A 20219-nucleotide genomic window follows, 5' to 3' on the forward strand; every position below is an offset into this window, starting at 1 on the left:
TTGAGCTGAGAGTTTGGCAGGGCTGAAGGTGCTTTGAGCATTGGTCTTTAGTTTTCGGAGAACTGGTGGACAGTATTCATCCACTGACAACATAAAAATACTCTTAATTCTTAATACTAATAAAATATCAGTAAATATGATGATTCCATCCTGTTTAATAATTAGTAGGTAGAAAAAATGGCAACTTTGTAGACTTGTAAATGTAAGTAAACACACATAATACAAAAACAGTAAGCATAAAATAATTAGGCCAATACAATATATGTGTATGCTAACAGATTCAAAGTGAATATGGAGTAACAGAATTCTAATGATATTTCGACTTTTTTCTATAAACTTATATATAGTATTAAATAATTTTAATGCACTATGTAAATTAAATGGCACAGGTTCCAGTAGTTGCAAACACAATACAGTGAACATACAAATCACAAAAATAGTCATGCTATTTTATCATATATAGGCTAGCACATACTATGTAATAAAAATGTTGACGGGCCTCCCCGGTGGCACAGTGGGTTGAGCGCAGCACTGTGAAGCTGTCCACGGCCAGTTTGAGTCCCTGCTGACCAGGGAGATACCCACATGGCGCGGCAGACCTCGCCTGTCTCACCTGCTGTTTTCAGTTCGTCTGCCTGTTCTGCTCCCCATTCTGTCTCTGGTGAATCCTCTCATCCTCCCATGCCTCTGGCCTATACCCCAGCTCTTGTATAAATAAAAATAAAATCTTAAAAAAAAAAGTTGAACATTTAGCTACAAATAATTTGCCTTTTAGAACTTAGAAGAATTACTGGGCTATAGGGCCTCCCCGGTGGCGCAGCGGTTGAGCACTGGGTTGCAAAGCTGCCCGCAGCCTCTGAGTGCCGGTTCGATCCCCGGCTGCTCCCCGGCCACCAGGGGAGGGTCCCGCATGGCGCGCAGACCTCTCCTGCCGCCCACTGCTCCCCTCAGCAGTGTACTTCGGTCCTTCTGCCTGCTCTGCTCCCCGCTCTGGCTCTGGTGAATTCTCTCACCCTCCCGCGCTTCTGACTGTGCCCAGTGCTTGTATAAATAAATAAATAAATCTTTAAAAAAAAAAAAAAAAGAATTACTGGGCTATATATTGAAAGTTCACTAGTACAGCTTAAAATAATAATTTATAAAAGTTAATTCCCAGAGGTGAAAGACCTATATAAAGAAAATTATAAAACACTGCTAAAAGAAATTGAAGAAGACACAAAGAAATGGAAAGACATCCCCTGCTCATGGATTGGAAGATTCAACATTATTAAAATGGCCATCCTCCCAAAAGCAATATACAGATTCAATGCTATTCCAATAAAAATCTCAATGACATTCTTCAAAGAAACAGAACAAATACTGATGAAATTCATATGGAACCACAAAAAACCAAGAATAGCCAAAGCCCTACTGATGAAAACAAAGGAGAAAGGAGGTATCACACTTCCAAACTTCAAGTTATACTACAAAGCCGTAATAATTAAAACAGTTTGGTATTGGAACAAAAACAGACACACAGACCAATGGAACTGAATAGAGAGCCCAGAAATAAAGCTGCACTTATATGAACAACTAATCTTTGACAAAGGAGCAAAGAATATGCAATGGAACACGGACAGTTTGTTCAATAAATGGTGCTGGGAGAACTGGACCTCCACATGCAAAAAAATGAAACTAGACCACTACCTCTCACCATGCACAAAAATCAACTCAAAATGGATAAAAGAAATGGACATAAGACCTGAAACCATAAAATATATAGAAGAAAATATAGGTAAAACACTACAAGACATATATCTCAGAAATATCTTTAAAGACTCATCACCCAAAGCAGTGATCGTGAAGGCAAAGATAAACACCTGGGATTACATCAAACTGAAAAGCTTCTGCACAGCAAAAGAGACATTAACCAAAACAGAGAGACACCCCACTGAATGGGAAAAAGTCTTTGCACTCCATCCAACTGATAAGGGACTGATCACAATGATATACAAAGAACTCACATGACTCAACAAAAACAAAATAAACAATCCAGTCAAGAAATGGGCAAAAGAACTCAAAAGACATTTCTCCAAAGAGGAAATGCAAATGGCTAACAGGCATATGAAAAAATGTTCAACATCCCTTATCATTACATAAATGCAAATCAAAACCACACTGAGATACCACTTTACACCAATAAAAATGGCACATATCAAAAAAACAAGCAACAACAAATGTTGGCCAGGATGTGGTGAAAAAGGAACTCTCCTACATTGCTGGTGGGAGTGCAAACTGGTCCAACCATTGTGGAAAGCTGTCTGGAGATACCTCAGTCTACTAAAAATGGAGCTACCATATGATCTGGCAATTCCACTTCTAGGGATCTACCCAAAGGACACAAAAGCATTGATTCAAAAGAGTACCTGTACACCTATGCTTACTGCAGCACTATTTACAATAGGTGAAACCTGGAAACAATCCAAATGCCCAAAAATAGATGACTGGATCAAGAACATGTGGCATATCGACACAATGGAATATTATTCAGCAATCAAAAAAGGTAAACTCATGCCATTTGCAGCAACGTGGATGGAACTAGAAGGAATTATGCTCAGTGAAATAAGCCAGAAGGAAAAAGAAAAATATTGGATGGTTTCACTTATAATAGGAATATAGAGGAACCAAATAAGATATCAGTGTAAAAAAAATAATAATAACAGTACAAAACACAACAAAGCAAAAACAGACAATTATAAACCAGAGACATACTGCAGGGGAGGAGGAGGGAGAGGGGTGAGAGGGAGGGAGGGAGGAGCACAGGGGACTATAGTGATGGTGCATGGGTGCCTTGGGGAAGGAAATTCTATGCAGACTCAATCTGAGGGGGTGGGGGGAAGCAAATATTGTCAGGAAAACTGTAAAAAATGATAATTTTTTTTTTAAAAGTTAATTCCCACCCATCTACCCACCCACTTTTTTTTTTTAAATCTCGATAGAACTCTCTAGGAGGCTGGCTTTGGATGGAAGACTGGAAAAAAGCCTCTCTACCCAACTGCCCACTAGTTCCTGAAAATTATAAAAATTGTAAAAAGAAGAGTTAATACTATTGCTTTGAAAATAGCAATATATGCTATTGGTAGTTCTGAGTTTTTGGGAAATTTCAGAAACACTGAAAGAACATACCATCAGATTAAAAGAAGATAGCTCAGTTTAAAAGCTAGTGCTGGTTATAACCAATTTACCCCACAAGTGCAGATGTTGATGGTGGAAGAGGTGTGTGTGGGTATGTGGGAACTCTGTACTTCCTGTTCAATTTTGCTGTGAATCTAAAACTTCTCTAAAAAACAAAGTATTAATTAAAAACAAAACAACAAAAAACCTAGTGCATCATAAACTTTAGAGGAAGGAAGGAGTGTTTTGAGGAATGTTAAAATGTTCAAAACTTAGAGGTACTGTTTAAAGGAGCACAGAAACTTTGGGCAGCTGCTTTCTATGCAGAGAGCAGTGAAAACACAAGGACACCTCATACAGAAAAGCAGGGGCGTTCTTCAAAGAGTACTGTTTTAGCTGGGGTTTACCAGTAACACTTCCACTAGAGCAAACATTGGTGTTGAGGTGGGGGTGGGGAATGGGGGAAAAAAAAAAGCAAAAACAAACAAACAAAACTTATATATTGCAATAATCTGTGGCCTTCAGGACAGCAGTAAAATATTGCATTGTATCTGTGATAATGAAATTTTACTGGGCTTAGGCACTGATTAGGAAGAAAAGTATCTAAAAAGAATTTTTAAGAAGACGGTAATATAAAAGGTGAGAAACATTGCTCCAGAGATTAGTGAACTGTGGGAGGCAAGAGGCGGGGCCCGGTGGGGGGTCTCCTCTCAGCACTTCTGCCTTGGCCCACATGCAGAGAGATCAGAGACAAGTCCTGGGACAGTACCGGAACCATTCCTCAGCAGAGATGTGCAGTCACAGGGATAAGAAGCAAATCAAGGATCACCGGGCTTTAAGGAAAACTACCTCCATAAAAGGCAGGCATCAGGGCCTCCCCGGTGGCGCGGTGGTTGAGCACTGGGCTGCAAAGCTGCTCGCAACTTCTGCAGTGCCGGCTTGATTCCCAGCCACCGGGGAGGGTCCCACATGGTTCGCACACCTCTCCTGCCGCCCGCTGCTCCCCTCAGCAGTGTACTTTGTCATTTTGCCTGCTCTGCTCCCCGCTCTGGCTCTGGTGAATTCTCTCACCCTCCCGCACTTCTGACTGTACCCAGTGCTTGTATAAATAAATAAACAAATAAATCTTAAAAAAAAAAAAAAGGCAGGCATCAAACCCAATAAACAAAAGCCTAAGGTAACAAAGTTACTAGAGCAAACAAAATTTTAAATTAACTATAATCAATAACTCCAGAGATATGAAAGGATATTGTGACTGTAACAACAGGCAGCTTTTAATTAAAGAAGCAATTGTTGATATTGAAAATGAAAGATAAGATCATTGAAATCAACCAAATAGCAAAATAAATATATATGAAAGTATAAATTAGTCAACTGTAAGAAATGAGCCAAGGAATACAGCCATAATAGAGCATATTAGAGATGGGAAGTACTACTCAAAAAAGGATGAAATAATAAATTAACACTTTAATTGAATTAATGCATTTTGGGGGGATAAGAGAAAATTGATACCTACATATAGATGTGGTAGAGGTTGTCTTTTTATTAAGGTATAATTAACATAATACATTATATTACAGCATGAATTGATAAATGTATGGATTGAGAAATGATCTCTACAATAAGTCTAGTTGCAGTCTGTCACCATATAAAGTTAACTTTTTAGGATTTACTCTATCATTTTCAAGTATGCCTATAATATTACTGAATATAGTCACCATACTGTACATTGCGTCCCCATATCTAATTTGTTTTATAACTGGAAGTTTGTGCCTCTTGACCACCTTTGCCTACCTTCCACCACTCTCTTCTTAGAGCCACCATTCTGCTGTTTTATTGGCTCATTTGTTATATTTTTCAGATTCCACATAAAATAAAAATCATACAATATATTTCTTTGACTTATTTTGCTTAGCATGATGCCTTTAAGGTCCATCTATTTTAGTTGCAAATGGTAAGATTTCATTCTTTTTTTTTTTTACTGAATAGTATTCTTTTAAAAAAAAAAAGATTTATTTTTATTTATGAATACAAGAACTGGGGTGTAGGCGAGAGGTGCAGGGGATGAGCGGATTCACCAGAGACAGAGTAGGGAGCTGAACCGGTGTATCTACTGAAATAGAGGGGGGCAGCAGGTGAGACAGGAGAGGTCTACTGCACCATGTGGGTTAGCTCCCTGGCCAGAGATAGAACTCATGTGCAGTGGCTGGTGATAGCTTTATAGTATTCCATTGTTTAAATATACCAAACCGGGCCTCCCCTGGTGGCGCAGCGGTTGAGCGCTGGGCTGTGAAGCTGCCTGCAGCCTCTGCAGCGCCGGTTTGATCCCCGGCTGCTCCCCGGCCACCTGAGGGAGGGTCCCACATGGCGCGCAGACCTCTCCTGCCGCCCGCTGCTCCCCTCAGCAGTGTGCTTCGGTCCTTCTGCCTGCTCTGCTCCCCGCTCTGGCTCTGGTGAATTCTCTCACCCACCCGCGCTTCTGACTATACCCAGTGCTTGTATAAATAAATAAATAAATAAATAAATAAATAAAATAAAATAACTAAATAAATATACCAAACCATGCACTAATGGACATTTAGTTTGCTTCTGTATGTTGGCTATTGTAAATAATGCTGTGATGAACATCGGGGCGCATGTATCCTTTAGTATTCTTGATTTCTTCAGATAAATACCCAGATATGGGGTTGCTGGGTCATATTGTAGTTCTATTTTTAAATTTTTGAGGAACCCCTATGTTGTTTTCCATAGTGGATGTACCAATTTAGAATCCCGCCAACAGTGCATGAGGGTCCCCTTTTATAACCAACACTTGATATTTCTTGTGGTTTTGTTTTGGCCATTCAAACCAGTATGAGGTAATATCTCACTGTAGTTGTGATTTGCATTTCCCTGATATTTAGTGATATTGAGCATCTTTTCATTTGCCTGTAGGCCATCTTTATGTCTGGTGAAATGTTCACTCAGGTTACCCATTTTTAATTGTATTTTTTGCTATTTTATTTAATGAGTTCTTTACCTTTATCAGATATATGATTTACAAATATTTTCTCCCTTTCAATAAGTTGTCTTTTCAATGTTTTGATGGCTTCCTCTGATGTGCAGAAAACTTTTACTTTGATGTCCCACTTAGAGATTTTTGGTTTTGTGTCATTTTCAAAAATTCATCGCCAAACCTTTGTCACATAGCCTACCACCTGTTTCCTTATAGTAGTATTATGGCTTCAGCATATACATTCACATCTTTAAATCACTTTGAGTTAATTTTTGTGTATGCTATAAGATAATGGTCTTATTTCACTTGGGGTAGATTTCTAAAATGAGCCCTAAAGATCCCTGTCAGTGGTATAATCTGGGAAGGTTAAATTTGCTTTTCCAAAGAGGAAAACATCGTGGGACAACTATGATATTTCATTCTTTTTTGTTACTGAGTAGTATTCCATTGTCTAAATATGCAACACAGTCCATTCGATGGACACTTAGGTTGCTTCTATATGAAGTGATCACTTTATAGCGTTGATGAGAGAATTACCACAAAATATACTTCAGTTGTATACTAAGCAAAACACTTTTCCTTTCCTTTACATTAGTGCCATTGCCTTGGCATATGACTGAGTTTTTTTTTTTTTACCACTACACAGTGTTATCTTAGCATCAATAAGCAGGTTTGAAATGATTCAATAACTTTCTCTAGCTTTCTTGCACAATAGTAGTGGGAAGAGCACTGAATCACTTGGATAAAAAACTGCATGTCTTAAACCAGGTGAATAAGAACCACTTTAATTCGTAGTCCTCAAAATGCATATTTACTGCACTTTACAATTAGTAGTTAGTTGTAATAGGAAACTAATTATTCCCACATTATAGTTTAACAAAGTAGAAAGGCAGGTCTTTCCATACCTGTGAAACAACAGAACAACTGGAAAATTCCTAATTTTATGAAATTCCCCTTTTTAATGGACTTAGGACACAGATAGACATAACTGATCTCTGATAATGACAATAGTTAATATTTATTGAACACTATCATATTTCAGGCACTGTAATAAGTGCTTTGCATGTATTAACTCAGGTAACCCATCCATAGGTGTATTATTATCTCCATTTTACAAGCAGGAAAATTAGGGTACAGAGATGTTCAACCAGTGTACCAAGATGTGTCATTTGGTAAGTAGCAGTGTGAATTGGGCAGTCTGACTCCAGAGTCAGTGCTCTTAATTTTGTGCATAGTGGAGATATTTTGAGACCATGAGCTGAAGGAACTTTGGGGAATTTTTGTGGGGTAGGGGGGTCAAGAAATGAATTGTTCTATTGGGCATTTCAAGAAGAGTTGCTGCCTAGTGATAAATGTTGATTGTGCTTCCAATGGGTTACTTAGATCTTTTTCTAATACCCTTTCTCTTGACTTCTTTTTTTTACTCTGTGGACCAATAACAAGTTGAGAGTCCTCATGTGCTGAACAGTGTGTGCACATAGGAGTTTAGACCTAGCAGAAGGAGGCTCACATATGGTGATCTTTCAAATTTCAAAGCAAAACTTGGGAAACCTGATTTTATTCTCTACCATACTGATGTTTTTCAAACTACATCTGTTGTTACTTGCTTCATTTTTGTTAGGATTTTCATAGAAAGCTTTATCTGTATTATACTAGCTAGTGACCATATTTTTAAAATTTGTAATTTTTTTAAAATAATAAATTTTATTTTTATATTCCCCATACAATTGCAACCTCCCCATTCTGATCCCAATCCCTCCCCTCCCGCCCCCCACCCCCCCAAAAGTGTCTCTGTTTCATAGTTTTTTGTTGATTCTGATTTTCACTTTCTTATAGTTATTCATTTTCCTGGTCCCTTATTTAAGTTTTCTAGATTCCTGCCATGAGTGAGACCATCCGGTATTTTTCTTTTTCTTTTTGGCTTATTTTGCTGAGCATGATCCCTTCCAGCACCATCCATGTTGCTGCAAATTGCATGTGTTTATCTTTTTTGAATGCTGAGCAATATTCCATGGTGTATATGTACCACATCTTCTTGATCCAGTCATCTATTTTTGGGCATTTGGGTTGTTTCCAAAGCTTAGCTATTGTAAACAGTGCTGCTATAAACATAGGGGTGCAGGTGCTCTTTGGAATTGATGTTTCTGTGTCCTTTGGGTAAATACCTAGGAGTGGAATTGCTGGATCATATGGAAGCTCTATGTTTAGTAGGTCCAGAAATCTCCACACAGCTCTCCATAGTGGTTGGACTAGTTTGCACTCCCACCAACAGTGCAGAAGAGTTCCTTTTTCTCCAAACCCTCGCCAACATTTGTTGTTGCTAGTTTTTTTAATATGTGCCATTCTCACTGGTATAAGATGGTATCTCATGGTAGTTTTGATTTGCATTTCCCTGATTACAAGTGATGTTGAACATTTTTTCATATGCCTGTTGGCCATTTGCATTTCCTCTTCAGAGAAGTTTCTTTTTAAAATTTGTAAATTTAATATATGTTCATTAACTAAAATATTGATGATGGCTACAGATTTGCATAGAGCAAAAACTTTTCCATTGGATCAAAGATATAAGTTTAAAAATGAACTCATAAAATCACTGGATTAAATACTACTCTTGGAATGAGGGAAGGACTCCAAGCATTAAAACAATATTCTAAATGAAGAAGGAAAACATTAATTACATTAGAATGCATAAGACTGTCTTATGAAAAATGTGCTATAAAATGATTTGATTAACAAATAATTAACAAAAACTAAAGTTATAATACCTATAATCAATAATTATTTTTAAATATGTAGAAAGAACTACTTCAAACCAATAATAAAAATAAATAGAAAAGTAACAAAGAACATGAATAATTTACAAAAATTAAAAACATAAAAATGCTTGGCCCTCACTCATAAATAAAAATGTTAATACACTAAAGAGATATAGTTTTCATCTTAATTGCCAAAGGTCTAAGCTTTCTATAATGCCCAGAATTTGCCAGGGTATAGAGAAATAAATATGCTCATGGATTCTTAATGGGAGTGTATATTGATAGAAACTTTTGGAAGGGAATATAACCATATGTAAGAATGTTTAAAATTCTCAGATTTATTTGACCAGCAATTCTAGTAGTAATTTTCCTTATATGCATGCTAATATAGACAAACCAAAATATGTGTGGTTATGCCATTTTTTGAAAAGGGAAAAGCAACAAACAACCTAAATGCTCTTTGTAAGGAAAAGGATAAATAAACTGATGTTTTTGGCTAGGAATGTATCAGATGGCTACCCACAACTAAAAGGGAATTTCAAGAGGCAAATATCTAAACTGGCCACATTGCCTCCCAGAACAAATTTAGTATATGTTAGTAAGAAAGAGGGGGGGAAATAAGCTATGGGCAGACAATTTACTGTAACTTCCATGTGTTATATTGGAAGAGTCCAGTTTATAATTTTCAGATTATAGACAAGAATTTATCATCAGGCAGGAAAAAATATCAATAGTTACCCTTTGTTTTCCATTAGTTAGCAAAATTATATCTTCACTAACCATGCTGCAACATAGCACCAGACCTAGGCTATAGAAAATTAACATTTGATATTCTATTTTGCTATTTATGAAAAAAATATAATTTCTGAAATTTTTGGCTCCATTCCTTACAAGAAAGATGTCAGTATTTGACTTAACCAATCCACTGGGGACATGCTGTCAAGGAATAGCAAAAAAAAAAGCTTGGGCTCAGTGGAATATGGAGGAGGACTGTGGTGGTGGGTGTGGTGTGGTGACATACATCTGAAGAGGCATGAAGCTATACCTCTAAATCATGTACAGTGTTGTAAGTCAATGTTACCTCAATTTAAAAAAAAATAAAGAGAAACAATATTTAAAAATAAATAAATAAATGGTGATGTTTCCTTTTATCAAAATACTATCCAGTACTTATAATAATGAAGCGGAGCTAAATGTGATTACCTGGAAAGATGTTCAGGGTATGTGGTTTAGTTAAAAGTAAGCAATTTGCGATACATCTGTGATAAGATCCCATTTGGGTTTGTATGTTTTAGTATATGTGGTAGGGGTGGGGGGAGGAGAGGGAGATGTGGTTAGGACCCTTTTGTTGCAAGTAAGCAGAAAATCATGAAATTGATTAGATCCTATAATTGCATAATTGAAAGTATAGAGGCAGATTGGGTTTAGGGTTTACTTAATCCGGTGGCCCAACTCTATTCCCTAATTCTCCTGGCTCAGCCTCCTTTGCTGACTCTTTAAACAGGTTCTAGTAGTTCCTAGGTCTCACCTCCAACCCCACCAGCAAAGTTCCCCTTTCCTCTCATCAACCTGAACTGGATCATAGAAGTGACTCATTAGTTCATTTTTCAGACCAATTCTTGGGACAGAGGTATGCCCTGCACTAACACCTTAGGCCTTCTCCCAGCAAGGGAGAAGGATTTAACACAATTGTCTGAGACTAACCAGAATTCACCAAAGGTGGAGGTCAGTGTGGATGCTATCCCCTACTGAGCAAGGCAGACAGGCTCCTGTGATAAGCAACTTGCTACATTTCTTGGAATGTAACTCAGGTCCTGTCTGACCTTGAACAGTTACAATGTTAACCCACCTAGGACAATCTGAATTGTATATAAACCCATAACTTCCTTGAAGGAGTGCTCAGCCTTTGGATATAATCCACTGAGCCAAGTACCAGTACAATAAACCTGCTTTTTGTTAGCCTCGGTGTCCTGGTTTCCTTATGCCACATAACGCTACCTCCCACCCTCTCAAATACTAAACAAGTGAATGGCAGCTGTACTTGGAGTGGAATAGAAGGACTAAAGGACTATGGGGTAGAGACATTTTATTTTCTACTTCTTAGACATCTACATTATTAATATTTTTTTAGTTGGCATGTGCCTGATTCAGTATCATAGCAGGAATCATGTTAACAGATGGTATAGTCAAAAGGGCTAAATGATTTTTTAATAAATAGACATTTCACCAAAGTGTGGGTAAGGTTAAAAAAAAAAATAAAAGGATGATGAAGCATGCAGGGACTAGCAACAGCAAGAAATAGTTCCTGGCCCTAGTCCTGAGAGGACAAGTAGGGAGGGGATGAGGGGAAAAGGTATGGTATTAAGGGAGCAGAGAGTGAGCTGGCGCTGAGGAAGAGGAATGATGAGTAGCTACTGCTTGAAGAATAGTGAGGAAGAAGGGAGTGTTGTGTGGGAAATAAGTAAACTCCTTGTGCCCTCCAGTATCTCGATGGTGCTTCCCAATAACCAAACCCAGGCAGACACCAGAGTGTAAGGCTGAGACAATCGGTAGAGATCAGCCTCCTGAGACTCAGCATGAAGAGAAAGAGGGGAATAGGCGGTTGTGGGGAGGGGAGAAGGTGGGCAAACAAGCAGCATCCTGTATATTTCTTAGTGAACAGCATTAGCATTTTTAAAAATGAAAACCAGAAAATCCTATCACATTACAACATAGATAAGCCTGAAGGACATTATGCTAAATGAAATCAGACAATGACAAAAAGACAAATAAGGTGTGTTGTATATATATGCAATAGCTAAAGTAGTCAGTCATGGCAACAGAAAGTAGAATGATAATTATTAAGGGCTGGAGTAGGGGGAAATGTAGACCTGTTGTTTAAAGGTAGAGTTTTGGTTTTGCAAAAATGAAAATTTTTAGAGATGAGTTGCACAGCACCCTGAATATGCACTTTTAAGTGGTTACAGTGGATTTTGGTCACTCTGATAAATATGTAGTATTATCTTACTGTTGTTTTAATTTGCAATTCCTTCATCATAAATGATATTGAGCATGTTTTCATATGCTTATTTGCCATCTGTATATCTTTGGGTGAATTGTCTATTTAGGATATTTGATGCTATTTAAATATCAGCTTGCTCATTTTCTTATTGTTGAGCTTTAAGAGTTTGTTGTATGTTTTAGATAACAATACTTTATCAGATATATCTTTGCCAAATATTTTCTCTCAGTCTGTGGCTTGTCCTCTTATTTCTTGGCAGTGTTTTTTACAAAGTAAAAGTTTTATTTATTTTTTAGTTTAATACATTTATTTGCTATTTATTTTTATTTATTTTCTTATATCATTGTTTATTTGTGTACAATAGTTGATTTCCCCACTCATGTGTAGTCCCCATAAATCTTCCATCAGGACATCACCCCTGAAGCATCACCATAGTCCCTTGGGCTCTTCCCTCCCCTATTTTAATCCATCTTCCTCCCTTCCCCTAGTGTATGCCTCTGATCTATAGGTTATGTGCAAATTTTGTCTCTTTCTCTCTTTATCTCTCTCTCTCTTTCACCCTTTGTTCATATTCCCTATATTCCCTTAAAAGCGAAACCATCCGATATATTTCTTTCTTCTTCTGGCTTATTTCACTGAGCATAATCCCTTCCAGCTCCATTCATGTTGCTGCGAATGGCATGAGTTTATCTTTTTTGATTGCTGAGTAGTATTCCATCCTGTATATTTACCACATCTTCATCCAGTAATCTTTCTTTGGGCATTTGGATTGTTTTCATATCTTACCTATTATAAATAGTGCTGCAATAAACATACAAGTATAGGTTTCTTTTCAAATTAATGTTTCTGTGTCCTTTGGGTAGATACCTAGGAGTGGAAGTACTGGGTCATATGGTAGCTTTATTTTTAGTAATTTGAGGGTCCTCTCACAACTTTTACCCAATTTACCCATTCCTTCTTCTCCTTCCCTTCTTCTACTGATCACTAATTGGTCTCATAATCTAAAAAGTTTTTAATTTTAATGAAGTCCAGTTTATCAATTCATGTGGGCAAGGATGTGAAACAAGAGGAATGCCCATTCATTGATGCTGGAAATGCAAAATGGTACGGTCATTTTGGAAGACAATTTGGCAGTTTCTTGCAGAATTAAATATAATCTTACCATATTATCCAGCAGTCACATTCCTTGATTTTACCCAAATGAATTGAAAACGTATGTTCACACAAAAACCTGCACTCAGGTGACTATAGCAATGTGTTCATAATTGTCAAAACTTGGAAGGGCCTCCATGGTGGCACAAGGGGTTGAGCACAGTCCTGTGAAGCTGCACGCAGCCTCTGCAGCGTGATTTCGATCCCCGGCCAGGCCAGGGAGCAACCCACATGGCGCAGCAGGCCTCTCCTGTCTCGCCCGCTGCTCCCCTCAGCAGTGTACTTTGGTCTATCTGCCTGTTCTGTTCCCCACTCTGTCTCTGGTGGATCCTGTCACCTCCCACATCTCTGGCCTGTACCCCAGTTCTTGTATACATAAATAAAAAAATTTTTTTTAAAGATTTATTTATTTATTTATACAAGCACTAGGTATAGTCAGAAGCGCGGGAGGGTGAGAGAATTCACCAGAGCCAGAGCAGGAAACAGAACAGGAAGAAGGACCGAAGTACACTGCTGAGGGGAGCAGCGGGCAGCAGGAGAGATCTGCACACCATGTGGGACCCTCGCTGGTGGCCGGGGATGGAACCGGCGCTGCAGAGGCTGTGGACAGCTTCGCAGCCCAGCGCTCAACCGCTGCGCCACCAGGGGAGGCCCCATAAATAAATAAATCCTTAAAAAAAAAAAAAAAAACTTGGAAGCAACCAAGATGTTGTTCCTCAGGTGAATGTAAATATAAGCTGTGGTAATAATAAACAATGGAATATTATTCAGTGCTGAAAAGAAATGGGTATCAAACTGTTATGGCAGAATTCCTTTAGGAAACCAGGCAGCACTCAGAAAAGAAGAGGGAAAATCTTTATTTACACCTGCAGGCCCAGAGATCTTTCTCCAAAGTCTGAGCCCTGAGAAGTTAGGCAACAGGATATTTATTGCCTTAGCAGGAGCACACTTACACTTTAAAAGTAAGCAGGGAGTGCAGAACAGAAGATTCCTAAGCAGTTATCGGGGGTGCATAAGTCAGGCATGTGTCCTTGAGAACATTGATCAGTTACTCCCTGGAACTTTCAGTCTACAGTGAGGCTTTGTCTCAACATAACTTCAGACATTTTATACTTCAAAACTATAAAAAGACATGGAGACATCTTAAATGCACATTGCTAAGTAAAAGAAGTCAGCCTGAAAAAGCTACATGCTGTATGATTTCTATGTGACATTCTGGGAAAGGCAAAACCATAGGAACAGTAAAAAGATCAGTAATTGCCAAGAGAGAGGAGAAAGAAAGGAATAAATAAGGAGAACACAGTGAATTTCTAGGGCAGTGAAACTACTTGACATGATATTATAATAGTGGATTATACATTTGTCCAAACCCGTGGGATGTAGAGCATAAGAGAATACTCATGTAAGGGAAATAAGGCTATGTTGGTTGTAACTAATGCGTTTGTGGGAAGGGGGGGGGTATGAGGGAAATTTCTGTGTCTTTCACTCAATTTTGCTGCGACCTTACTGCTGCTCCGATAAATAGACTATTTTTAAAACTATGGTCATGATGGTAAATTTTATGCTATGCTTTTTTAAACCACAATTTCAAAAATATGGTTTTCTTTCTTCCTCATACCCCAACCTCACTCACTGTAGCAAAGACCATTAACAGTGTCATGTTTTTAACTAAGTTTCAAAGTCATACTTTTATTTTCCAAATGTGAGCATTTATTTATTTATTATTTTGGTTTTTAGCATTACCCAAGAACACAAAAACACTAATTTGAAAGGAAGCCCGCACTTCTATTTATTGCAGTTCTATTTACAATAGCCAAGATAGGCAAATAAAGTTATTTAAACGACAATCCTGTGCTCAGAGAGAGGTTCTAACTAGAGAAATACAGATTTGAGAGTTAAAAGCAAGGATGTGATACTTCTATAATGGGAGTTGATGAAACCTCCACAGATTGTGTACAAATAAAGCAGAAGATGCTGAGGAGGAACCAAGAAGCAGAGGGGAGAAATCATCAGTCAAGTAGAGAAAAAGTAAACAGTGAAACAATATGAAAGCAGAAGAGAACATTTTAAGAATAAATGCCTAAATCAAAACCACAAGATACTACTTTACTCATTAGGAGGGCTATTATAAAAAAAAAGTGAAAAATAACAAATGTTGACAAGGATATGGAGAAATGCACTTCAATGGGAATGCAAAAAGTTATAGCTGCGGTAGGAGACAGTTTGGGGATGTCTCAATAAGTTAAAATAGAATCACCATTTGATCCAACAATTCCACTCCTAGGTATATAATCAAAAGACTTGAAAGCAAGACTCAAACAGAATTTATACCAGTATTTATAAAGCACTTTACACAATAGCCAAAGGTGGAAACCACCGGAATGTCCATCAGTGAATGAATGGTTAAGCAAATTGTGGTGTAATACATACAATGGAATATTATTCAATCTTTAAATGGGCTGAAGTTCTGACATATACAATGGTATGGATGAATCTTGAAAACATTATTCTAAGTGAAATAAACCAATCCCAAGAGGGCAACTACTGTAAGATTCCACTTACACAAGGTCCCTAGAAGAGGCAAACTTTTATAAAAGAGACAGAAATATAATAGACGTTGTCAGGGCCAGAGGGGCGGGGAGATTGGGGAGCTATTGTTTAAATTGTATATAGTTTCAGTTGGGGAAGATGAAAAATTCTGAAGTTGGATGGTGCTGGTGATTGTGCAAAACTTAAATGCCCTTAATGCCATTGAACTGTGCACTTTATTTATTTTTTTTTTTTAAGAGAGGCATGTATTTTTATTTATTCATTTATGTATTCATTTGTTTGTTTTGTACATGCATTGGGTACAGTCAGAAGCGCGGGAGGGTGAGAGAATTCACCAGAGCCAGAGCGGGGAGCAGAGCAGGCAGAAGGATCGAAGTACACTGCTGAGGGGAGCAGCGGGCGGCAGGAGACGTCTGCGCGCCATGTGGGACCCTCCTCCAGTGGCCGGGGAGCAGCCAGGGATCGAACCGGCGCCGCAAAGTCCGCAGGCAGCTTCGCAACCCAGCGCTCAACCGCTGCGCCACCGGGGAGGCCCTGAACTGTGCACTTTAAATAGTTAGAATGGTAACTTTTATGCTATGTATATTCTACCTCAATAAAGAAAAGAATAAATGCATTAAAGAAGCCAGACACAAAAGAGTACACACTGTATGAGTCCATTAACATGAAGTTCAAGAACAGGCAGATAGTGGTAAAGTCAGCAGCAGCTGCCTTATATGTGTGTGGAAAGGAAATAAGAAGGAAAGAAAATCAAAGTGTACATTTCAAGGATTTTGAAAGGGGACAAATAGGGTAATGTGAAATAGGAAAGCCTATAAAGAGGTCTTTTGTTAGGAAAAGAAAAGTCAAATGTATTTTTAGTTTGAGGAACAGATGGAGAGGGAAGGATGACAATACAAGAGAGGGAAGAAGCAGATGACATCCGGAGGTGAGGAAAGTGGGAGGGAGGGGCAGGGGTCACCCTTGGAAAGGCATAGGACGCTCGTCCAGGATGTGCAAGGAGGGGTGAGGATCAGCTAAGTGAGGACAAAGGAGGGAAGTATATTAAAGAATTCAGAGTAGAGTGGGTATTTCACTCTTTTTGACTGGCTTCCTTACCCTATACAGTATCACCAACATCCCTGCAAATCCTAACTATTTGAACCTACTTCTCTCTCCAAAACTGAATTCTGCTCCACTCACCACCCCTTAAAAGATGCACGTGCATACAGAATCATGTAGGAAGTAGGGAGATATCTTCCCTTTACACAAAAATTTCTCTATTTTTTTTTTAGTGAGTATGTTCTTTTCATTCTACAAAGAAAACTGATTTCAAACTTATCTAGATAGCTAAATTAAATATATCCCCATGCACTTGATGTATCAAAACTTTGATAGTATAAGGTAAATAATTGGAACAAGTTTCTTCCTATTCAGTGTAACAGCCAGTGATAAGATTCTGGCACAACTCTACTTATAAGTAGAGCCTCTTGGGCCTCCCCAGTGGCGCAGCGGATTGAGCACAGCACTTTGAAGCTGTCCGCAGCCTGTGCAGCATGGGTTCAATTCCCAGCAGGCCAGGGAGATTCCCACATGGTGCGACAGACCTTTCCTGTGATTACCACAGACCTCTCCTGTCTCTCCCGTGGCTCCCCTCAGCAGTGCTTTCGGTCCGTCTGTCTGCCTGTTCTGCTCCCCGCTCTTTCTCTGGTGAATCCTCTCACCCTCCCATGCCTCTGCCCTGTACCCCAACTCTTGTATAAATAAATAAATCATTAGAAGTAAAGGCCTCTTGATGAGCAGGAATACTACAGTAGGGGCCTAGTGAGAAAACTACTTCATAAAAAGCATTCAGGAAAAGTCCTCTTTGAAAAGCACACATAGGCAATTCAAAAGGCAGACTACAAATGGCTAGACTATTAGAATAAAAGGAAAGCTTCACAACACTCAAAGAACAAAAATGAAAATCACACTCAGATGTTGTTTTATCAATTAACAAGGTTTGTAAATATACTACTTAAGATTTGGAAAAATAATACTTAAGGGTAAAGGGCTATGGGAACGCTCATAGACTGCTTGTAAGAGTATAAATTGGCTTATTATTTTCAAAAAGCAATAGAAAATGCATATCAAAAGCTTTAACAGTTACTTCAAATGGCCACAGCTTTTAAATCAATAATTATAGTTCAGGATGTCATCCTTTACTGAATTCACAAATGTAGATAAAAGCTTTTTCACACAAAGATATTCATTGCAGTGTAAATTATGATAGAGACATTTAGAAAAACCTAAATTATCTAACAATGAGGATTTCAATGATGATATTGTAAACTTTATAGGCATTCAAAATGTTTATAAAGAATTTTAACAATATAGGGAAATGTGACATGACAATTGATATTGCAAGCATCAAATTTTAAAATAGTTTCCTTAAAATTTAATTAATTTTAATTAAACTTTATTTTAAGCGGCAGGATCATATGTGATTTTTTTCCCTTCTCTACATCGCTGTCTATTTTTCACTGTGAATGGGCGTCATTTAAAAAATCCAAATGTAAAGTTATATTTTAATAAAGGAAGAAGGTACCTTTTGAACATTTTTGATAATAATATGCTCAGTACCCTGTATCTTAGTAACATGGGCCAAGATATCTAGCTGCAGTCAAATATTCATTCAGAAATATTTATTATTTACTATATACCAAGCCCTTGATATGTACTGTGGATACAAGGCTAAGGAAGATACTCAGACACCGATTGGCCCTTTGTAAGTTTATAATCTAGTGGAAAGGTAAAGTGTATTTACTTACTAGTGCTGCCATAACAAAGTGCCACAGATTAGGTGGCTTAAAAAACCAGAATTTTATTTTCTCACAATTATGTAGACCAGAAGTCAAGATGCTACAGTGCTGGTTTCTTCCAAAGACCCTCTTTTTGTCTTGTAGATAGCCATCTACCTTCCATGTTGTCACATCATTAGTATTGTGTGTGTCTGTGTTCAAATTTCCTCTTTTTATAAGGACACCAGTCACGTCAGACTAAGGCTCACCCTGATGAGATCATTTGAATTTAAATATCTCTTTAAAGTTTTTATCTCTGATACAGTCATGTTCTGAAGGGTCACATGTACTGGGGGCTAGAACATCAACAGTTTGGGGGCAATATACTCAGTTCATAACATAGAGGAAACAAAGAATTACATCAGGAAGGACAGAAAAAACTGAGATTAAAGGCTAAATATTATCATTGTCCGCCATGTACTACCGGTCACATCTGGGGAATGGTGTCATGTTTGTTCTTTAGTCTTCTTTTTCTTAATCTTGTTTTTCATATGTCTTATAGTTTTAGTAATTAACAGATTAATAGGAATGAAACACATTTTCACTTACTTGTGATGGAATGCAATTGACATTTAAAATTTATCTTCTCTTTAGATGTCAGAAAATGAATATTTATTCTTCGATGCCTGATACTACAAAATCATTCGTTTTATTTCAGAGAACAGATTGGGTTGTGAGTTGATACCTGCTGAGTTCCCAGATGAGCATATGCCATGATTATGAGGAAAGCTCGGTCTGATTCATATTCTCCAGAGCTGTAAACAAACAGAGGTAAGGGGAATAAACTCTGTCCAGGCTAATACCTTCTTCATGATTCATTTTCAATAATTTTAAAATTCAGAAGAATACTTCTTTATGGCACTCTTACATAGACTCTCCCTAGATATGGCACAGTCTACTTCCTATAACCTGTATTTCTTTTAGTCTCAAATCCTTCATGGCATGTGACAGGATCTAAGTAAGTTCATTAAGTTACTTAAAATTCATTAAAAATAAAACAAATTCATGAGACTGGATTGATCACAGTTGGAAAACATTTGTTGTATATGTTCATATGTACAACTCACAATCTGTTTATCCAAAGAACAGGGAAAATTTTACCTTATCATTTGAAAAGCAGTAGAATGGTGGTGTTGCCTAGTGGCTGAGGCCCTGGGCTCTGGTGGTAGGGGTACTACTTTGCACTTCCAAGAGGATCATGAAGATGACATGAACGAACTCCTTAGTGGCCCTTAACAATAGTGACTGGTGCACAGTGCTGTGTTCAGTATATGAGAGCTGCTATTAGACTTTGCTCTCTCACCCCTGTCACACAATGTGTTCAGACTTAACTCTAGTTGGTTACCCAAGATCTTTTTCAGAGTCAACAGTGAATGCTCTGTGACAATTCTGAGTACTTCTGTTGATAACAGAAGCTAAGTACCTGACCCCTTAACTATTTGAAGTTCAGCCTTTGGCTAGCTGGATCCACACATTGTAATAATTCTCCTTTCTATCACTAGCAAAATTAAATTTGTACAACTTTGAAAGCAAATTTTTTTTATACTATGCCATGAACTTGTAAGTACTCTGCATTCCCCTGAATTCCTGCAAGGCACCTATAGGACAGTCACTCTCACTGACTGCTTCCTCTTTCATGTGGGAAGTTTATGAGACCTACCTTCATTCGTTCATGCCTGTGTTGTTACATTTTCCAGTTATTCCAGTTATTGACCCTCTTCCACCTATATTATTCCTCCTTGATTTCCAAATTAAACCCTAAACCCTGAGATCTTACTGCATTTATTCCTCTG

General features: G+C 38.0%; 1 long non-coding RNA gene across 2 annotated transcripts in view; it reads left to right on the top strand.

The window, feature by feature from the left end:
- The window catches only part of LOC119258910 (uncharacterized), a 182273-nt gene that overhangs the window by 80565 nt on the left and 81489 nt on the right, over positions 1-20219 (top strand). The window contains exons 1-2 of one of the 2 annotated variants that reach the window (XR_005128354.2): positions 15935-16171; positions 19085-19197. This is a non-coding gene — a long non-coding RNA (uncharacterized LOC119258910). Of the gene's footprint in view, positions 1-15934; positions 16172-19084; positions 19198-20219 lie in introns of those variants that run through there. The other variant, XR_008554101.1, reaches the window with a different exon arrangement.

Source organism: Talpa occidentalis, unplaced genomic scaffold (assembly GCF_014898055.3).
Source record: "Talpa occidentalis isolate TD23 unplaced genomic scaffold, MPIMG_talOcc4v2.1 talOcc4.5, whole genome shotgun sequence".
In the NCBI taxonomy this organism is placed as follows: domain Eukaryota; kingdom Metazoa; phylum Chordata; class Mammalia; order Eulipotyphla; family Talpidae; genus Talpa; species Talpa occidentalis.